General features: G+C 46.2%; 2 long non-coding RNA genes across 2 annotated transcripts in view; one reads left to right on the top strand and one right to left on the bottom strand.

Moving 5' to 3' along the window:
• The window catches only part of LOC112918650 (uncharacterized), a 58,707-nt gene that overhangs the window by 27,611 nt on the left and 9,948 nt on the right, over positions 1-21,148 (bottom strand). The window lies entirely within an intron of this gene.
• Positions 238-8,787, top strand: LOC140593875 (uncharacterized). Its single transcript, XR_011994229.1, has 4 exons — positions 238-1,072; positions 3,605-3,707; positions 4,126-4,171; positions 5,654-8,787. It is a non-coding gene; the product is annotated as an uncharacterized lncRNA (long non-coding RNA).

Raw genomic sequence — 21,148 nt, forward strand, 5'->3', positions numbered from 1 at the left:
AGGGGTTATCTCATCTGCAGGGGAGATGCTACCGCCTGCACTTGGGCCTCTTCCATCCAACTAATTAGTACACTTGCGGATTGATGAACCGACAGCCTCCTCTCCCCCCTAAAGCGCACGCTGGCAAGCCACTCCAAATTCAAAATACTGTCCTGACAAGCGAAGCAAGTGATTCGACAAGGTGACTCTGTCTGCTGTGCCAGGTGCAGGCGGGTGGCATATTCTAGGGGCGACCCACAGGGTGGCGGGGGGAGCGCGCAGTGCGGCCTCGCTGAGGTCGCGGGCGCGGCACAGGTGAAGCAGGGGAAGAGCATTAGCGTCGGGGGAGGAGAGGCCCTTTAAAGCCAGGCGAGGAATCTCATTGGTCCAGGGCCTAATTATTTTCACAGGCAGTGAGATCACGCTCGGCAGGAACGGCCGTGCGGAGAGGGGAGCTCTCGCCCGGTACCGCCCCACTACAGAAGCCAAAGCAAGACGCGTGTGGCATCGACGCGCGCGCACCCAGGAGCCAGCCTGGGCGTCCCCGCCGGCCCCGAGCTCCCGCTTGCAAAAGCTGTCGCATGTGCCTGCGGGCAGGACACCGTCTCCCCGCGCCTCCGTGGCTCCTCCGCAGCACCGGGCGCCTCGCCACAGCCGCTCGGCGCGGTCGTCCTGGCGACAGGGTGTGCTGTGTGTGACAAAAGAACTTCTGGGTGGCGCGGGGCACAGGAGACACGCGGAGCAAACGCGCGGCCGGCTCCTCCCCCTCCCTTCCCCGCACGTGCGGACAGGGAGATGGGTTGTCCCTGCGAGCCTGGCTGGGTGAAGGGAGCCCGACAGAGGCCTTTTATTAATGGAGTTGACTTTGACAGATCATTCCCACGAGAGGCCCAGATAAGCAAGCCTGCCTCAAACAAGGCTCTTTGATTCTAGGACCCAGGAAATGACTCCCTGAGATACACTCGTTATGCACCCAGGGTCACCAGAAACAGATTTACCTTGAAGCTGAGGAAAAGGAAGCTCCAAGCCTCTCACCCACGCAGGAGCCCCAGCAACACACTCACGGCCATTTGCCTTTGTAAACTTGGCGGTGGTAAGATACTCTGACCTTGATTGCTTTGATTGCTTAAGATCGCTGCCTCTTTCTACTCTGACTTCCCTTTGGCCACATTTCCCCTCCTTTTAGGTGACTTTGGAATGGCCTATTTGGGTTCTGGCTAAGAGGAAACGGAGTCAGAGATACCTTTACTTTGGGTTAAGAGGTATTTACAAATGTATAAACTATATTTATACTTTAGTCACTGCTGGCTGTTCTCAAGCAGGGAAGGTTTCCAGCAATATTCCTCTGGCCCACTGGGCCCACCCACCCCCTATGGAGATGGGAAGGCTCAGATCCAGAGGTCATATCTCAATATGACTGTGTCCTGTGGTGTCTGGCACGAGAGGTAGTGTGGGCCTGGGCAGGGAAATCAAGATGTGGAATAGACAGAGCCAGAACAGACTAATCAGAAGCTGGCCTGGGGGAAATTTTTCCAACCATCAAACCTGTGCAACTGTAGGCACACTTAAAATTGATAACTGGTCACAATGAACCTCAGACCTCCTAAGAAACATGCCCCCCGCCCCCTACTACAGGACCAAAAAAAAAAAAAAAAAAATGTTAGAGATGTGGTAAGCAAATACTAAGTATTTTTCTGAATTTGGGGATACTTTAATACCTAATTTTGTATATATAATGTTACACCCTCTTTAAAAGGGCTTCTCGGATTGTATAAGCTTCAGGCCCTACAGTAAAACCTAGGTCCATCCCTTAAAAGCATGGACTTTTATCTCTTTCAAGAGGGTAGAGTGGTGGGATGCCTCCGTGGCTCAGCAGTTGAGCATCTGCCTTCGGCTCAGGGCATGATCCCGGGGTCTTGGGATCAAGTCCCACATCAGGCTCCCTACATGGAGCCTGCTTCTCCCTCTGCCTCTCTCTGTGTCTCATGAATAAATAAATAAAATCTTAAAAAAAAAAAAAAAAAAAAAAAGAGGGTAGAGTTGAGGGGAAGGTGAGAATAGAGAAAACTGAACTCCCTAAGTAAATTTCCTGAAATATTTCTATGTCAGTCAGGGAACCTACAAAACTGGAAATTCCTTGTGTATCTGTTCTTTCTGAAAAGATTTAAATGAAATAAGAATATAAGGCTCCACCCTATCCTGGTGGATTTTCTCACCAGGCTGAGCCCATACCGCAGTGTTTGGGGGGGAAAGTACTTTTTTATAATGTGAAATAAAACACACCTAGCTTTAAAAAAAAATTTTTTTAAGTCAGTTTCTGCTAGTCTTTTATCTGTGCTTCATCTATCCCCTCCCTCCAGCAGACACTCTAAACATTCCCCGCTTCCCATTGTCGCGTCTACACCCAAATCAAGCAAACTCGGCCGGATAATTAGTTTTTGAAAGCACAGAGTAACACTCCACGAGTCGGAGAAAGTGAAAGAATTTTCTAAATGCAAACGCCCGAACAAGGAAACATTCAGGTCGGCAGAGCCCTCGCAGGTCTGCTTCTCGCCACCGGAAGACTTCGAGAAACCACACTGCGGAGGCTGCTTTCCTTTCGCTGCGAAGGCCCGAAGCGGCCCGGCCCCCGCCCCCGCCCGCCCCCGCCCCGCCCCCGCCCGAACGCCGCGGCCCCCCGAAGCGTGAATTTCACAGGCCCGGCCGCTGCAGCTCGCCGGCTAATTTCGGAGCTCTGTCCTCCGGGGCGCAAATGCTCGGGCCCCGCGCCAGGTCGGCGGCCCCTCCCTCGGGATGCTCGGCCCCGCCGCCCCTCCGGGCTCGGGAAGGGGGTGGCCCCGAGCAAGTCGGGGTGGGAGCTGGTGGGAGCGGAGCAGCCCCGGGACGGTCTGTGGGCTCTCCCTCTCCTTGGAAAGCGCTTAGCGAGCTCGAGACGCCCCACCCCCCGTGTGTACCTTCTCTTGCAGGGCTGCTTGTTTTACAAAAACAGAGCTCGGGTCTTTAAAACCTGCATTTTCGCCCTGGGAGTAAGCATTAGTTAATGATTGCCAGCCGGTTTCTGTGTCTCGGCACCATGTGACCGGGGCACGTGACTTGGAGCCGGCTGTGGTTGTTCCTTGTATTTGAATAAAAAAGATCAAGCTTATTATTGCACTAAAAGCCTGCGGATCTCGTCAGTGCAACGTGATTCCCGGGCGGGTTACACAACGCGCTGCAGCCCAGAGCTCCGGCTTCCAGCGCCCAGCCTGCCTCCGCCCGGCGCAAGGAGCTGTTTTCTGAGAGACTTAAAACAAATAGGGTTTTATGTTTTCCAAAGTGAGAGTCCATTTTCCCCTTGGAAAACGTCTGATGATCTTGAAAAAGGAAGAGACCCAATTTCTCCGAGCTTTCTTCTTAGGTTAAGGTTAGGAGCCCTATTGCACGCACACAAATAAAGGAAAAAACCAGGAGATCCAATCCCTTTTGCAACAGAAGATTCGGGATTGTTTTGACCTTTGATTATTTCCCTCTCTGGAGTCTTCAAAATAGGCTCTTTTCTACTTAGAAAAAATGTAAACTGAAAACGATATTTTTAAATTTAAATTTTTAATGGCGTGTTCATTTTGTGTTTTTTGTTTCCCATAAGGTTTCTAGAACATTGGCAGTTAAATTTTGATTCAGCACATCCCCGAAGGAGACAGAAGGATTAGTCTGTTTATAGGTGGGACGAGTTGGCTGTCTCTTTGCAGGTTAGTGTCTGTGGACACCGGTATGCAAATATATGCAGATTTGCCTCAAAAGGGGCCCCCTCCAATACCCAGAAAGTGACATCCTTACTAGGCACGTTGTAAAACTCTCCCACTCCCCTCCCCCAAGGCCGTAGAAGGCCTGCAATATTTTGCTTTGCCCTGTCTCTAAGGGTAGTCTTCAGTGATGGCTCAGTTACAGGAGAAGGACCACGGAGGAGATAACATTGGTTATCTCTAGTCCAAGGTCTTCTCTGAATGGAACTGCAAAGCATTTCTCCATAGCAGTCACTTCTCCAGCAGTGTCTGTCCTCTAGAACAGGAGGCGGGTCCGTTTACCAGCCCAGGCCAGATTTCAGCTGTGGATTCATTCATTCTGCAAATACTGACTGAGTGCCTCCCCTGCCTGGCATTCTTCCAGGTGCTGAGGAAGCAGCTGTGAACAAGGGAGCCGGATCCATGCCGAGGTGGGGCCTCACTCCAGTGACAGGGTTACCTCCAAAAGCCCAAGCCCAGGAGGCCTGGCCTGAGCTGGCCAGGAGGCAGGGCTGGGAGGGGGGGGCGGGTAGGGGGGGCACAGCATGTGAAAGTCCCTTCTGCATTACAGCCATTGCTCAAATGATGGGGCCACTAAAGGTTAATTAATTTGCCAGCTGATGATTTGGAAACATAAGTCAATTTTTGCTGGCAGATACAGGTGTGATCTTGTTTCTTAGACACCTTCCAGCCAGCCTTGAGGAGTCCTTGCTCTCCGTTTCTGATCCTACATGGACAAGAGTCTTTGTGTATTGTGTAGATGTCTCACTGCTGCCAGCAGCATGGCCAAAAATACAGCAGAGCTGCTTGGGAGTGATCCCTCCTTGAGCTGCAACCAACTCACTGCCAGAGTTCCAGCTGAAGCATCAGTGCCTTCCTTCTGCTTCCCTGTTTCTCCGCAGTCCCCCATCCAAGGACACCCCAGCAACTCTGGCAGGAGCTACCCAAAAGGCCAGCCTGTCCACAGTGCCAGAGGGGTGAGGTCCTTGCCCTCCCAAGGACAGGGTGCCAATCCTGCTTCTATTCCTCAATGGCAGCTCAATGGTAGTATGGGGCCTTGCCTCTTTTGACAAGCCCTGATGTGGATGAGAGAGTGAAAGTGTGTTCTGAAAATGGCAGAGCTTTTGACATGCTGAATAAGAAATGACCAGGTCACAGGAAGGGCAAGACAGAGGGAAAGAATGGAGCTCCCGAGTTCTTGATGAAATCACGATTGGACTTCGATGAACTGATCGTTCAGTGGACACTCTACTCTTTGGAACCACATACCACACCAAAGGAAAGGGAATACAGCAAATTTAAATAAAAGTTAGAAATGCAGGCACAATGGTCTGGTGGCTGAGGATGGTCCTTTATACCAAGGCCTCAGAAAAGTTCCTTTTTTTTTTTTTTTTCTTTTTAAGATTTTATTTATCTGACATAGAGAGAGAGCAGAAGCAGGGGAAGAGGCAAAGGGAGAGGGAGAAACAGGTTCCCCACTGAGCAGGGAGACCAATAAGGGGCTCAATCCAGGATCCTGGGAACATGACCTGAGCCAAAGGCAGATGCTTAACCAACTGAGCCACACTGGCGTCCCGGAGAAGGTCCTTGATATCATGTATGATAAGCAGGATGGATATCGGACCCCAGACATAGCCTCCAACCACCCCCACCCTGACCTGTGCAGTGGAAGGAGAGGCAGCTCAAGCTGGAGAAAGGAGGCAGACAGGCACAGGTTCTGGCCTTGGAACTCAAGGTATTTTGAACCGAATGTCTTCTCCTAGCCAATCTCAATAATAATTCCCATAGTCCCTTGGTTTCCCAAGAGAAACAGTTAACTGCTATCTTCCTTCTGCAGGTGGGGAACCTAAGATAGAAGCATGGTAACAGCCCCAGTGGTAGAAAATCAAAGATAAAATTTATGTCTTCTCCAGGTTCACCTCTTGTAAAGATGAGCACCAGCAAGAGAATCAGAATGGTACAGCCTCTACAGAAAACAATATGACAGTTCTTCAAAAAGTTAAACATGGAATTGCCATATGATCCAACAGTTCCACTTCTGGGCATATGTCCACAAGAATGGAGAGCAGGGACTCAAACAGATGCTTGTACACCTATGTTCATAGAGGCATTATTCATACTGGCCAAAAGGTGGAAACAGCCCAAGTGTCCATGGATGAAGGGATAAACAAATGTGCTGTCCACATACAAGTGAATATTATTCAGCTTTCAAAAGGGAGGAAATTCTGATGAGTACTACAACATAGGTGACCTTGAGGACATGATGCTAAGTGAAATAAACCCATCACAATAAGACAAATACTGTATAATTCCATTTACATGAGGTACCTAAAGGAGTTGAATTCATAGAAACAGAAAATAGAATGGTGGTTGTCAGGGCATGGGTTGAGGGGAGAATGGTGAGTTAGTATTTGAGCAGGACAGAGCTTCAGTTTGGGAAGATGAAATGGTGATTCACAACACGGAAACGTACTTAGTGCTGTGGAAGTGTATGCTTTAAAGTGTTCTAATGATGCAGAGTATATTTTACCCAAATAAGAAGCTTCAAAGGGTGTCTGAGTATCACTTGCACATTTTTAGAGCTTCAGGTAATCTCAAAAAAAATTTGCCCTGTTTATCGTACTCTGTGTATCTGCAGGATCCCTAGGAGTTACCCATTGATCCTATCCCTTCTGATGTCCAAGGAGATGAAATTATGTTGATTGTTGTACCATCTCTCTTGTCCTTTCACCTGGGTTCTGTGATGCTGATAGCTCAGAGAGGTGAGGCCTTACCTTCATCAGACCATCGTCACCCTCACCCAGCCCATTGATCTGATTTGCTAGAAAGAGAATCGGTGGCATAGAAGGACAAAGATTAAGGAAGGATTCAACTCTGCCTCCCAACCAGTTTTCACTGCCTCCAGTAGAAAATGTTCAAGATTTGGGATAAACTTTGTTGCCTGCACTAGTGAGTTTTTTTCTCACCTATTAATAGATTTTGCAGGTCATAGGAAATATTTGATGGAGTGTTAGCAAAACAGTTGGGCTTCAAGGGATATGAAAGAAGAAGATCCCAGGAATCATGAGAGGAAAGATTATAGACATTAAGTTTTAAATGTCCTCTGCCCTGGCTTTCTGACTTAACATACAATAATATAGTGCATGTTACCGGAAACTATAAAGACTATTCTATTCTTAAAACAAGAAAACAAAACAAAAGAATAGAATATTCTTTTTATTTTTTTAAAAATTAATTACTTTATTTTTTTTTATTCATGAGAGACACAGAGAGAGAGAGAGAGGTAGAGACACAGGCAGAGGGAGAAGCAGCCTCCATGCAGGGAGCCCTGAGTGGGACTCGATAGTGGGTCTCCAGGATCATGCCCCGGGCCAGAGGCAGGCACTAAACCGCTGAACCACCCAGCCATCCCGAATATTCTACTCTTATATAAAACTTGGGGCACCTGAGTGGCTCAATCCATTAACCACCTGCCTTTGGCTCAGGTCATTATCTCAGGGTCCTGGGACCCAGCTCCCTGCTTGGTGGGGAGCCTGCTTGTCCCTCTCCCACTCCCCCTGCTTATGCTCTCTCTCGCTCTGTCAAATAAGTAAACAAAATCTTAAAAAAATAAATAAATAAAGCTTGTACCTCAGAATTCTAAGTTAGCAACAATTGAATTTTTAGAAAAGAAGAATAATCCTCATTTGGGAAAGCCCCAGGCCTCCTTGGAAAAAGTAAAGTTGGTCGTTAGGATGGCCTCACATTGTTCTCTATATTAATCGCTGACAGTAACCATGAGTAATCCATAAACACGAAAACAGGTCCGATCTGGGGGATGTCTGTGGCAGCTTTCCAGCAGACCTGATCTCTGCATCCTCCTTCATCAAGTCAGACCTATACTGAGCCTGTGATGAAGAACCTCAAGTAGGCGGAAAACTCCTTAGGAAAAATGTATGGATGAGAGCCATAAATAAAGATATTGCCTAACCTCTCACTGACCTGGTCCCTCGGTGATCATGCTACATGGAAGAGTGTTTCTTAGCTCCACGCTTGGCACTTAACAAATGTTTTCTTTATTGGGTGGCATTATTATTGTTACTGTTGTTATTCTGGATGTCCCACACATAGAGCAATCATGTTTTTCAAGTCCCAAATTAAGAACTTCTAGTATAAGATTTGTACAGTATACTTAGGTAGACAGCAAGATAGATTATTTCAAGCCAAGGCTATCTAGAAAAGTCCAGGCTCTGTGTAGCCAGTCTCATGGGCTCTCCATTGACAGACCACTCCAGTTAAACTATGAAATCTGCCCAAGTTCCCATATTTTTGGGGATCTACAAAGGTGGTAGTTCAACCAAATGCAAATCCTTGTTGCATTCAATTCCATTCACAAACACCCTTTGAGCACCTAAACGTAAAATATTGAGTTGAGTGCCATGAGGAATAAAAAAACAAAAAAGAGATGGCCCAGACCTTCCAGAAGCTCAGGGACAGGAGGGTATGGGAAGGGCTGCCCTTGTGCTGAGCATCAGAGATTCAGGGGAGCTCAGATTCACTATTTTTAAAAATATTTTTAGTTGAAGTATAATTGACATACAAGTTTCAGATGTACAATATATGATTCAACAATGATATACATTATGAAATGCTCACTGTGGTAGGTATAGTTACCATCTATCTCCATTAAAAAGTTATTACAATATTATTGACTATATTCTCTATGCTGTCCTTCCCACACCTATGACTTATTTATTTCATAATTGGAATTTTGTTACCTCTTAAGTCCCTTCACCTATTTGGCCTCTTCAGTCACCCCCTACCCCTCCCCTCTGGCAACCGCCAGTTTACTGTCCACATTTATGAATCTGTTATTTTTGTTGTTGTTGTTTGTGTGTTGGTTCATTTGTTTTGTTTCCTAGATTCTAAATATAAGTGAAATCACAAAATATTTGTCTTTCTCTCTCTGACTTACTTCACTTAGCATAATGCCCTCTAGTTCCATCCATGTTGTCGTGAATGGCAATTTTTTGAGAGATGAATGAATAAAGAAGATGTGCTACACCTACACAATGGAATGCTACTTGAAATCTTGTAATTCAGATTCACTCTTAGTCACTGATAATACCTGACCAGTGCCTCTAAGGCTTTTGATGGCATTTTAAGGTATTTACATTTGATTAGATCCCCAGGAGGTACAGAATAATTTCCATGCAAAACTACAGGACAAAAATTACAGAGGGAGAACCTGGCAGAGCCCTCCAACATGACCAAGAGAATGCCCATGATCCAAGCTCAGATTCTCATGCTACCCAGAAGTCTCTAAGTCTCTATTTTCCTTGCACTTACAGATATTTCAGGAGCCTTCTACATGGTCAAAATGATCAAAAGGCTCCAATAGGAGCCTTCCTGTCCTTGAACAACAAATTAGTGCTAATGTGTTAGCAGAGATTAATAGACCCCTACTTCCAAAAGCCCCCTCTCTTAGACTTTTTTTAATTTAATTTAATTTAATTTAATTTAATTTAATTTAATTTAAAGATTTTATTTATTTATTCATGAAAGATACACAGAGAGGGCAGAGACACAGGCAGAGGGAGAAGCAGGCTCCGTGCAGGGAGCCCGACGTGGGACTCGATCCCAGGACTCCGGGATCACAGTCTGGGCCAAAGGCAGTGCTAAACTGCTGAGCCACCCGGGCTGCCCTCTCTTAGACTTTGGATTTGGCGATGGGCTGATGGAGACCATCTCCTTTGCTTTCATGCAGAGCTGCCTCTGAGGGGAGAATTCTCTTCCTCATAGCTGTGTCCTATGTAGCCACTAGCCCAGGAGCATTCCTATACCCCTTTGAAAAACAAGGTCTTTGGGGCCCAAAGGCAGATGTGGGGGAACCTGCAGGTGGAACACCCCACAAAGCTGGTCCAGCTCAACTCATGATCCCAAGTTGTGAAAAGTAACATAACTTCTTCAACATAGGCGACTAGAGCCTTCTTGGGTTTTCTTCTTTACTGCAATCCTGGCCAAGTTTAAAACCAAAGATATTAGTACCTATTTGGGGGTCCATTTGATAGGACCAGAGCTGACAGAGGTAGTCACAGCATCAAAAAATGGAGAGTTTGAAGAATCTGGAACAACCTGGCAGAGTAGCAATGCTATGGGACAGGGCTGCTGGTCTCAGACATGAATTTGGGGCATTTCTGGCTCAGCTCATCCCAGGCCTTCTATATTCACTAATTAATCTTCTGACTTGAATTTCCCAAATAGGCTCTATCAGAAAGAAAGATTCATTCATTTATTCAGCAACTATATTGATCCCCTACTATTAGCCAAAATGAATTAATAGAAATTTAGTGAGAAGGTAGAAAAAGCAATAGCAAGAGGCCTCCATGTGGTGCGTGCTATAAAGGGGAAGTCCGGAGTGTTATGGCAGCATGGAGGGGCATCTCAGAGGGTTGGGTCACTGGAAAATGATTGGATACTGAAGGAAAAGTATAATTCTAGAGACAAAGTGAAGGAAGGCATCCCAGGATGAGAGATCTACATGAATTAAATTGATGTGTGGAGGCATGAAATTAAGATATTGAACTCCCTGTGTCTGTGAGTTTGGGCTGCCCGAGTTGGTTATCTTGGGCCCACATCACCCATCCTAGTCTTGTTTCTAAGTCTCAAAAGTGCAGTCTAGAGAAGGTAGAAAATCAATCCGTGGAATTCTGAAACGTGGCCGCAACTGACCTTTTACCCCACTTGGAGTAAAATGGTGCAGGCCATCTAAGTATAGCTGCAAGGTAGGGAGGTGCTAGATCTAGAAAGGAAGGTTTGGGGACTAATTCCATTTTTTAAATTTAATTTATTTATTTTAAAGATTTTATTTATTTATTCATGAGAGACAGAGAGAGAGAGAGAGAGAGAGGCAGAGACACAGGCAGAGGGAGAGCCTCCACCCTCCTACAGGGAGCCTGATGTAAGGACTCAATCCCAGGACCCCAGGATCACGGCCTGAGCCAAAGGCAGACACTGAGTCACCCAAGTGCCCCTCTTTATTTATTTTTTTTTCTTAAAGTAAACTCTCTGCCCAACATGGGGCTTGAACTCATGACCCTGAAGATCAAGAGTCAAATGCTCTACTAACTCAGCCAGCCACGCAGGATGGGGACTTATTTCAGAGGGCCTCGTAGGTGATACCGACAGGTTGCTACATGTCTCATGAGCATAGAATTGTCCGTATGTTATCAACTTGTTCTATACTCAACTTGAGGCACCAGGGCCATATTTAAGCTGGAATAGACATTGTTGAAAGTGGTGATTTGCCAACCATTCTTATCTTTAGGATAAGTGGAGGATGGTGAATGGGAGGGCGCAGGATGGGGTGGACATACCAGTACTAAACCCCTTCAGAAATGTTGGATGGCTGTACTTTCCCTCATCAACTTTTAGCTCCATTCATGGAAGATGTCTTCTTGCTCTTTTTACTCTTCAACTTTACTGTTGGCTCCCTTATGTACCTGAGGCTGGAATCCCAGATGGGGAGGTGATACATCCTAGGCCACGTTCAAGGGAGGAACTCGCTTCTCAAGTCTCAATTCCAAGATAAATATGTCGTTCCTGCCATACACTTAGCTTCCAAAAACACAGCCATGAGTAAATGCTTCATGCAATGCAATGCCAGAGGTATAATTAAACTTCAAAAGGGTATTAATTGCATCACCTTCAAGAAAAGTGTAGAAAAAGAAAGGCATTACTGAAAGGCAACCTCCAACATCCCGCCACCTAAATTCATCTTTGGGAGAAAGAAAATAAACTGAAGTAATTTCTTGGGGCACCCAATTTTCTCAAGCAGGCCTCCCATTCAAGTTGTATTAGGAAAGGGAGTGCGTGTGCTCATGTCTAGCCGTCTTTAAATCCAACCTTTATGAAAAGACACCTTCCCAGATTCTAGTTACCATCATGCCTCCTGAGCAAAAGAGGGAATGAATGTGAAAATAGCTTGCAACATTTAAAAAACAAAACATATAATTATCCCCTGCTAATCTTTTTCAGGTTTTTAAGGTCACATTTGCTGGGAAAAGTCAAGAGCAAGGCCCCTAGACACAGATGGCTTGTTGCAAATTCTAGCAAGTCTTTCTGCTCCATGACCTTGGGTAAAGTACCTGACCTCTCTGAGCCTCAGGATCCTCAACCATGAAGTAGAACCTCCAAGTAATTCCTTGGTCAGGGAGTTGTGACAAAGCTGAAATGAATCATTCCACAGACAAACTTGGGGGTCGGCTTGCCACATACTAAATAGCCAGGGAATATGAACACTTATCATGGTTTAGATTGTTCCCACCAGGAACCCTGGATCTCAGGCTCTGTCCAGGATACACCAGTCATTTGTTTTGCAAAGACAGACTCTGCCCCCTGAATAAAATATCTGCTTCTCCCCTCAGCTAACACCTTCAAAATGCATGTTTTTGAGGACCTGGGCCAGCCGATGTGGAGCGGGCAGCTCATAAAAAAATCAGATTAAAGTCAGTGACATCTTATCCATTTGTGAAAGGCAGCACTTCAACTGTGAAATAATCTGGACTTTTAGGGAAGAATTGTGCCAGGAGAGTCTCCACTCCAAACCTATTTCAATAAAGACGCATCAAGCAGAGAAGCACCATATATCACTATTTATGATCCCCAGAGTCATATTTTACCAAAGTTCCAGGTAACTAAGGATGAACTTGATACAATCTTTCAAAGACAGAAATCCTAGGGAAAGCAAACAAAACTTCAAAACGAAAACAAAACAAAACAAAAAACCACAACTTGACAAATGACAGAAAGAAACCCCAACCTGCTCTTAGACCTGTAGAGGAAAACGAACCTGCTTTTATTTTATTTTATTTTATTTTTAAGATTTTATTTATTTATTCATGAGAGATACAGAGAGAGAGGCAGAGACATAAGCAGAGGAAGAAGCAGGCTCCATGCAAGGAGCCTGACGCAGGACTCAGGATCACGCCCTGGACTGAAGGTGGCGCTTAAACCGCTGAGCCACCGGGGCTGCCCCCCAACCTGCTTTTCTTATATTGCATGTAGCCACCCAGGCTTGTTTGACATTAAAATAATATTTAAAAAATAAAAAAGCCAAATCAATTTTCACAAACTGATCAGCGTGGCTCACAAAAAGCAAGCATTTGGTTTGTCAATTAGTTGGCAGCCTGACTTGTGATTTTAAGTTTTGCTATCCAAATTATCAGAAAGCTTTAAAATGTAAGGAAAGAGAGAGGGAAAGTCTTGCCCTTAACTTGTTCTGGGCTCTCTTGTTTGCTTGAAGTGAGTCTCTACTTAATACCTTCAGAATTTGCTCTTGCCTTGAAGCAATAGACAAGTATGTGCTGCTCTGTTCTAAATATGGGAACAGCCAGTACAAATAGAAGATTGAAGATTTGCTTTGAAGCTCAATGTTGCCAATGTAGAACCTCTCCCGAAGGCTGGGAGCAGGCAGCAAGGCGCTGCAGAGTGAGAGCTCCTGGCTTTTAACGGCCAATATATTAATTCTGGGTGGTGTCTGGTGAGACCAAAGGTCACGAATCTGCTTTTGACCTTAGTACTAATGGCAATCCTGTGGGAATCCTGAGAGTGGCTGAATGAGCGCTGTGATAGTACTAATAATTAATAATGATGATAATGTCCTATGTTTCTTGTTTTAGTGCCTATCGTCCAAAGACTTCGAATCACTTCAAGACCAATTGTTTCACCCACCATTGACCTATAACTGGCTCAGGCACAGAATATTGCCCAGTTGTCAAGAATACAGCCACCCCAAGCCTGTTTAAGCATGAACTGAAGAAAGATACCCATTGAAAATTAAAGTGTAAATTTTAGGTAGGCAGGTTATAATTATCCACTTGAAATGAAGCCAAGAAATGAAGTTTAATACCCTTCTTTTGTGAGAAGCACCCAGGCAACGTTCCTAACCATAAACAGACCTCAGATTTTCATCTCCTCTAATTCAGGGTTTCTCAACTTTGGCATTATGGACATTCTGGGCTGGATAATTTTCTGCTGTGGGGTAGACGGGCTGTTTTGTGCACCACAGGTGTTTAGCACCATCCTAGGCCTCCCCGAAATACCATTAGTGCAGGCATGCGCACACCCAGTTGTGACCATTGAAAATGTCTCCAGACAGTGCCAAATGAGGGGGGAAAGGAGGCAAAATCGCCCTTAGTAGAGAACCATGGCTCTAAATGAAAACATTTGCGAAGCACGTTAGAAACTACTGCACTACCAGAATCTTTCATTCCTCCAAGTTGCTTGAAAGATTCCTCATGAAGGAGGGACAATTATTGGCCTAGGGCTTTTCGGATTTCAGAGAGTCTTCTATTATAAAACAGGTGAACTTCGATCCTAACTTTGACTATGAAACTTAGATTATGAAATTAGATCCCCCTCCCTCACCCAGGAAAAACAAAAATCAAAGAAATAACATATCCCCTAGACTATCATGTGACCCTCCCCTGGGTGGCAGGGGATCTGTTTCTGGCATATAACTCCCCCTCCACGTGGCTGTGGTTGACTGTAACAGTATGTGGCTGTGACAGCTTTAACATCCACATTGCCTACCCACCTCTCAGACTTCCTGGGGTCAGAATTTCTCTCCTTCTGGAATCCACAGCATCTGTCAAACAGCAGAACTGAGGCCTGCACCTAGCCACCTGCACGCACTGTGATAACGCCAGTTCCCTCTCTGACGAAGGCCCATTACCTGCAACTCCTCATCCTCCCCGACAACACGCACCCAGGCACACAGCCTGCCAGGACCTCAGCTGCAGGAGCTTACCCTCCCTGCCTGGTGCATACCCCAGATGGTGTGGCTTTCAAACTTTTTTCACCATGGCTTACCGTATTTTCCATCATGCCCCCCCTCCCCCCGCCGCCAGTTCTCATATATAAAAATACATTGTGTTTTTAAGCCGTGATCTGAATTTATTTTGGACTTGCAGAAAAGTTGCAAAAATCCTTCAGAGAACTTCCATATATACTTTACTATGGTCCAGATGCTTGTATCACCCCAGAATTCCTATGTTGGGATCTAATGCACAAAGCGATGGTATTAAAGGGTATGGCCTTGGGAGGTGAGTAGGCCATGAGGAAGGAGCCTTCAAGAATGAGATTAGTGCCCTTACAAAGGGGGGGCTCCAGAGAGCTCCCTGGGCCCTTCCACCCACTGAGGACACAGCAAGAAGGCACCATCTATGAACAAGGAAATGGGTCCTCACCAGATATGGAATCTGCCAGCACCAGGACCTTGGACTTCCAACCAACAGAACTGTTAGAAATAAACTGCTGTTTATATGCCACCCAATCTCTGGCATTGTATTATAGCAGCTGGAATAGACGAAGCCATTCTCATCCCGCTTCCTCTAGTACAATGATCAAAACCAGGAAACTAACGTTGGAGCTGGACTATTAACCAAACCAGAGACCCCAATTTCCCACTAATGTCCCTTTCCTGTACCAGGACCCCTTCAGTGTCTCATATTGCATTTCGTCATTTCTCCTTGGTCTCCTGAATCTATGTGAGTTCATCAGTCTTTTGTTGACTTTTATGACCTCCACACTTAAAGAGTGTTGATCAGTTATGTTGTCAAATGTCCCTCCACTGCAGTTTGTCTGATATTTTTTCAAAATTGCACTGAAGTCAGACATTTTTAGCAAGAATGCCACAGAAATAATGCAGCCCCCCCAAATATATCTTTTTGAGATTGAAGTGCAGTTGACACAAAAATATATCTTACATAGAAATTTCATGAAACTGTATCCTTGCTATGTGAGATACACTCTGACATTTTCTGTTATTATTTTAGAGATATTTTTAATTTTTTTTTATTTATTTATGATAGTCACAGAGAGAGAGAGAGGCAGAGACACAGGCGGAGGGAGAAGCAGGCTCCATGCACCGGGAGCCTGATGTGGGATTCGATCCCGGGCCTCCAGGATCGCGCCCTGGGCCAAAGGCAGGCGCCAAACCGCTGCACCACCCAGGGATCCCTCTGTTATTATTTTAAATGCGGGTTTTATAGCCATATTGTTTCACAGTCCTCTAATGGGTGAGAAAACACCGCCCAGGCCAGCTGACACTGGAGATCTTCCTCTGACCTGTTCTTTCTGGACTCTTTCCTTTCTCTGCCTCAGTGACACCATGCAGATTGTTGGTTTTGTTTGTTTTTGCTTCCTCTCTGACCAGCTCTTCCTTGTAGGTTCTTGGACTCTCTGTTCTCCCCTGTCTGTCTGATCACACTGAGCTGACCCCCTCTTTTTTTCCCCTGCATATAGGTGACCTCATCCTTGCTCTCCCGGCCATGTAAGGCCTTGACTTCCAGCTGCCTCAAGGAATTTTGAGGTGGGTACCTTGCTTTCATGCTAAACTCAACAGGACCCAAATGACCTTTACTTCATGCTCTTCCCCTCACAAACTGAATCCCCTTCCCCTCCTGTACCTGTCACTGGTATACCTGTCTTCCCCCTTATTTATACGCGGGGAGCTTGCTGCCCTACACCTGGAATGTCATCCAGTCAGCTCCTTTCTTCTCTATTTCCCAATCCAGAGGTTCCCAAATTTTAGAAAACACCAGAATCACCCATAGGGCTTGTTAAAGACAGATCCCCAGGACCCACCCCCAGAGACTCTGATTCAGTAGGTCAAGGAGGGGGGGGGGGGGGCTCAATTTTGCATGTCTAACAAGTTCCCAGGTGAGGCTCAAACTGCTTTGAGACTGGATGCTTTCATAGATGAATTTCAGAGGTACCATGTGCTTCCTGGACTGTGGAGAACCAGCAATGGCTCCCTGTGGGTCACGTGGGAATATCCACACTCCCTACCTAGTCAGCAGCACCTTAAGCCTGTTACCCTACCCACCCCCCCACCTCCCCACTCTCCGGAAATGGAAAGCCCTGTTTGTCCCATCGCCTTGCAATGACTCAAATCTCCCCCATTGTGCAGGGATTATCTCCAGACCAGCAACCCCAAAACACTTTTTACTTCTTCAGCCTTCATGGAGTTTCTTCTGGTACTTGGTGGGTAATGAAAGTTGATGATTAGAATTGCCAGGTTTCCTTCCTTTCTCACCAGAGGGTGCCCCCAGGGTCCTAGACTGGTTCATAGCGAGTTCTTATTTGTTCTCAGTGCACTTTGTTCCCTTCTTTCATTGTGACTTCTAGCACATCCACCTTTCACCTTACACGCTTTCCTATACCCGCGCAGAAACCCACCACACACACACACACAGGGGCAAGCACTGGTTTGGGGCTCGGCCTGAAGCCGACAGAGCCCAGGTCAATGTTTCCCAGAGAGTCATCTGGCTAAGCTCTGTAGGTGAGCTTAAAAGAAACCTAGTGAGGAGCGCCTGGCTGGTCAGGTGGAAGAGCATGTGACTCTTGATCTCTGATCGTGAGTTTGAGCCCCAAGTTGGGTGTAGAGATCACTATAAAAAAATAAATCACTTAAAGAAAAAAAAAAAAAAAGAGTGAGACTAGTGAGACTTTGCCCTCTCTTTCAAGGACCGGCTGATTGCGGAGGCGGGTCCTCGTGCTGACGCCCCGCTGCGCCAGGAACAGGTGTGGGCTGGCTGGCTGCGGATGCCCAGGAGGGCCACGGCAGGCGGACATTTGGGCTCCCCTGTACGTGAACATGAGTCCATTTAAAAAAATATTTTCGAGGGGCACCCAGGTGTCCCAGCGGTTGAGCATCCGCCTTTGGCTCAGGGCGTGATCCTGGGGTCGCGGGGTCCTGGGATCGAGTCCCCATCGGGCTACCAGGGAGCCTGCTTCTCGAGAACCTCTGCCTGTGTCTCTGCCTCTGTGTGTCTCTAATGAACAGAAAGATGGAATTAAAAAAAAAATCTTTTCGAAGAAGGTCCAAAGAAAAGATCGTGTTGGGTCCTTGGAAACGGAATCCAGAAGCGTCTGCAGAGGAGCGGGTTCCGGGTTCCGCGCCGAGCGGCCCCGCCCCGCCGGCGTGGGGCGGTCGCGGGGACCCGCACTGCCGCGTGCCACCGGCAGGTGTCTCTCTCCTGGCTCCCGGGCCACGGTGAACTCCCCAAATGGAGGCTCCGGGAGGCGGGGGCAGCGCGGGCCCCGCGCCCCGCCGGGCCGACCTCTGTCCCCGCCGCATCCCGCCCCCGCCCCCCCGCCCCCAGCGTCACCTTTGAAACACTTGGTGGCGGCGCGGGAGTGGGCGGGAGCCGAGCAGCCACCTAGCCGCGGGCGGGGGCGGGGGCGGGGCGGGGGCGGACTGGACCAGCCTCCCGGGCCTGCGGACCTGCGGGCCCCGCCTCCTCGGCTCCTGGTCTGGGGAGCGCGGCCGGGCGCCCGGTTACCGCTGCAAGCCCGTCAGTCAGTGCAGGACCGTACCCTGGGCAGTTCTGTCCCATATTTCTGCTCACCTTCCCGAAACCGGTAGGAAAGAGGGCCTGCTGTCCTAACATCTTTTCCCTTTAGGGATATTCAGTTTCCTAACATGTCCTGTTTTGAAAGAGGCCCATTTATTGGGCAATGTCAGCAGCTGGGTAGGTGCAAGTGGGGCCAGTTGGGATCACCTTATTATTTTTCTTAATTTTTAAAGTTTTTATATTTTTATTTATTTAACAAATGTTTATTGATTGTGGATGGGGTCCTGGGCACAGTATGGGAGATTCAGTGGTGAGCAATGAGAAAGGACTTAGATCCTTCCCTCATTATCCAGACCACCAAGGAAATGAGTTCTCAGGGACGCCTGGGTGGGTTAGTGGTTGAGCCCTCCCCTCAGGTGGTACTCCCAGGATTCTGGGATCCAGTCCTGTATCAGGTTCCCCGCAGGGAGCCTACTTCTCCCTTTGTCTATGTCTCTGCCTCTCTTTTTGTCTGTGTCTCATAAATACATAAATAAAATCTTAAAAAAAAAGAAGAAGAAGAAATGGGTTTTCAGGTCACAAGATGTATGTGGTGTCCATTATTTGAGAATCCAAAACAATATGGAAGAAAAAAACCACCCTCATACCAAAATATGCAATCTGTGCCATTGGTTAGAAAAAGGTTAATGCAGGCATGCATTCCTTTGGAACTTTTCAGGTCATTTAATAGTAACAAACAAACAAACACAACCTTTACTGAGGACTGAATTTGGGGCTGGGGCTGTGCTAGGTGCTGGGGATATAATGATAACACGCTGCACCCCTGTCCTTAAGAAACGATCAGCCCTGTGTGCAGTAGACCAGTAAAGCATAAAGGACAATTTCGATCTGACCCTGGTGCCACCCTGGCTAGCTGTCTTGATTCCACTAATTTAGTCAGTAAGGCACAAGAGGACCCAGGAAAGAGAGGCCTAGCCACCAGCACTGGGTAGGCCCAAAAGCCAGCCCAAACAATATAGAGTCCCACAGGAAAGCCAGCATGCCCAGGGAAGAACAACCATTGTTTCATACTTCAGGACCAAGTAATAGAAGCATCCCAATTTCTCATCTTGGGTCTGTTCTGGCTTCATTAACCCATTGCTGTACAAATTCATTTCCTGGAAAGTTCCTAAGAATTAGTGTCACACATCCATATACTACCCTTTCCTTCTCATGAAACTTTGTTCTAGAATCAAGCTGATGTTGGGAGAAAAAGAAGGTTCACTTGCATGTCTGCCTTTATATGGCTCAGGAGTTGCTGTTTTAATGTGCTGAAAATATGTTTGGGCTTGTTTGCTTTTTAAAATAAATTTTACAAATTTAGAGTTTCAGGAAAGACTTTTAGGTTAACAGAACACGAGCCGTGGGGTTCCAACCTCAGCCATTTACAGACAGCAAAATTCTCATCACGCAGCCAGAGAAACAGTCACAAATTCCCATGACACACTTTCAAGCTCTATCTCTGTTCTTGGCCTGCTTCAGGACTGTGGGAGTAAGTCATTGCTGGAGATATTAACTGTAAGGCGCCTGGAATCCCTCCACACTGATATTTTGTCCCCTTTTCCCCAAGTGAGAAACACAGTCCTCTTTATGTTTTTTTTTATTTGTTTTAATTTATAAAAACACATAGATCTCTATGTTCAATATTCTCTGAGCTCTGTGTTATACATTTAGTGCTATTTTCCAAAAGAAAACGTTCGCCTCATTGAAAAAGCATACCAACGTCTTGTTGACTCTTTGTCTATCTGTCCATACCAGGATAATTCCTGACTACCTAAATTGCTCTAGTAGTCACAATGGGATAATTCATTTCCTTTCTCAGCTGCTGAGTGCTAAAATCATTCTCCTTGGGACAGATGCCATGTCTTATCTAGAAAGATACTGAGAAAGCAACATTTGTGATTATTTATAAGGCTGGTGAGCACATTGGGCATGTGAATAAGAAAAATTAGGTACATTTTGATCATTCTTGAGATGCTGTCAGAGAACAGAGAATGACACACAATTCACACAAGATCAGTCTTTCTCCTCTAAATCTCACATATTCCTAAGCACGCTTCAGAAAATAGGCATCGTTTCTACAAATTGAATCCCATTATCCCATTCAAAACATTGAAAATGTGTTCACACAGGAAAACTATTTCAGTAGACCACATTCAGAAATGTTTCAACAAGAAGGAGGTGGCCTGGGACAATCTCATAAAATTTGGAATAGGTCTCATTGAATTCAAGTCCCAAACAATGCCTCTGACAAGTGACTTTCTCACACCTGAGGAAACGTGCCCTATGGCAGGGAGGCTCCAAGTGGCCCACTCCTTCCAATGCTTAGAAATATTTATTTATATAGAACCTGAGAGTCCCAAAGTTCCTTGCCTTGAGTGCCTACTCATCATTCTAACCTGGCCATGTGGGTGGGAGAGGCCCCTTCCACCAAGCAGCTCTTCCAATGTTTGACAGCTCTCAGAGGCTGTTCTTTTGTGAGTTTGCAGTATGGCCTTTGAGTTTATCAAAATGTGCTCATTGGGAACCTAAGGTATATCAGGAACAAGCGATGGATCAGGGAAGCAAACAAAGCCCCAGCCCTCCTGGATCTTACATTCTATTGTGAAGACAGACAATAAACAGTTAAGTATATTTATAACATAATGTTAGGTACTGATTAATATACTAAAGGACAAGCAAGGTAAAGAGACTGGGAAATAGGAGTGTTTCTTTAGATTGGGAGGTAAAGGAGGTCTAAATGAGAAGGTGACTTTTGAGCAAAGACCTGACTGAATGGAGGGGATGAACCATGTGACATGTGAGGGGAAGAGCAAAGACCTACAAAGATAAATGCTTGATGTTTGAGAAGTATCAAGGAGGCCAGCCACACTGAAATGGAGAAAAAGAGAGAAATCAGAAGGGTAGCCAGTAGTCATGTGGCCTTGAAGGTCTAGGGCCACACTTTGCTGTCTTGAGAGCAGGGATACAACATAACTTCAAGACTCTTTCCATATTAGCTAGTATCCAAGATCTATAAAGAACTTATTA

The sequence above is a fragment of the Vulpes vulpes genome, chromosome 9 (genome assembly GCF_048418805.1).
Source record: "Vulpes vulpes isolate BD-2025 chromosome 9, VulVul3, whole genome shotgun sequence".
NCBI lineage: Eukaryota > Metazoa > Chordata > Mammalia > Carnivora > Canidae > Vulpes > Vulpes vulpes.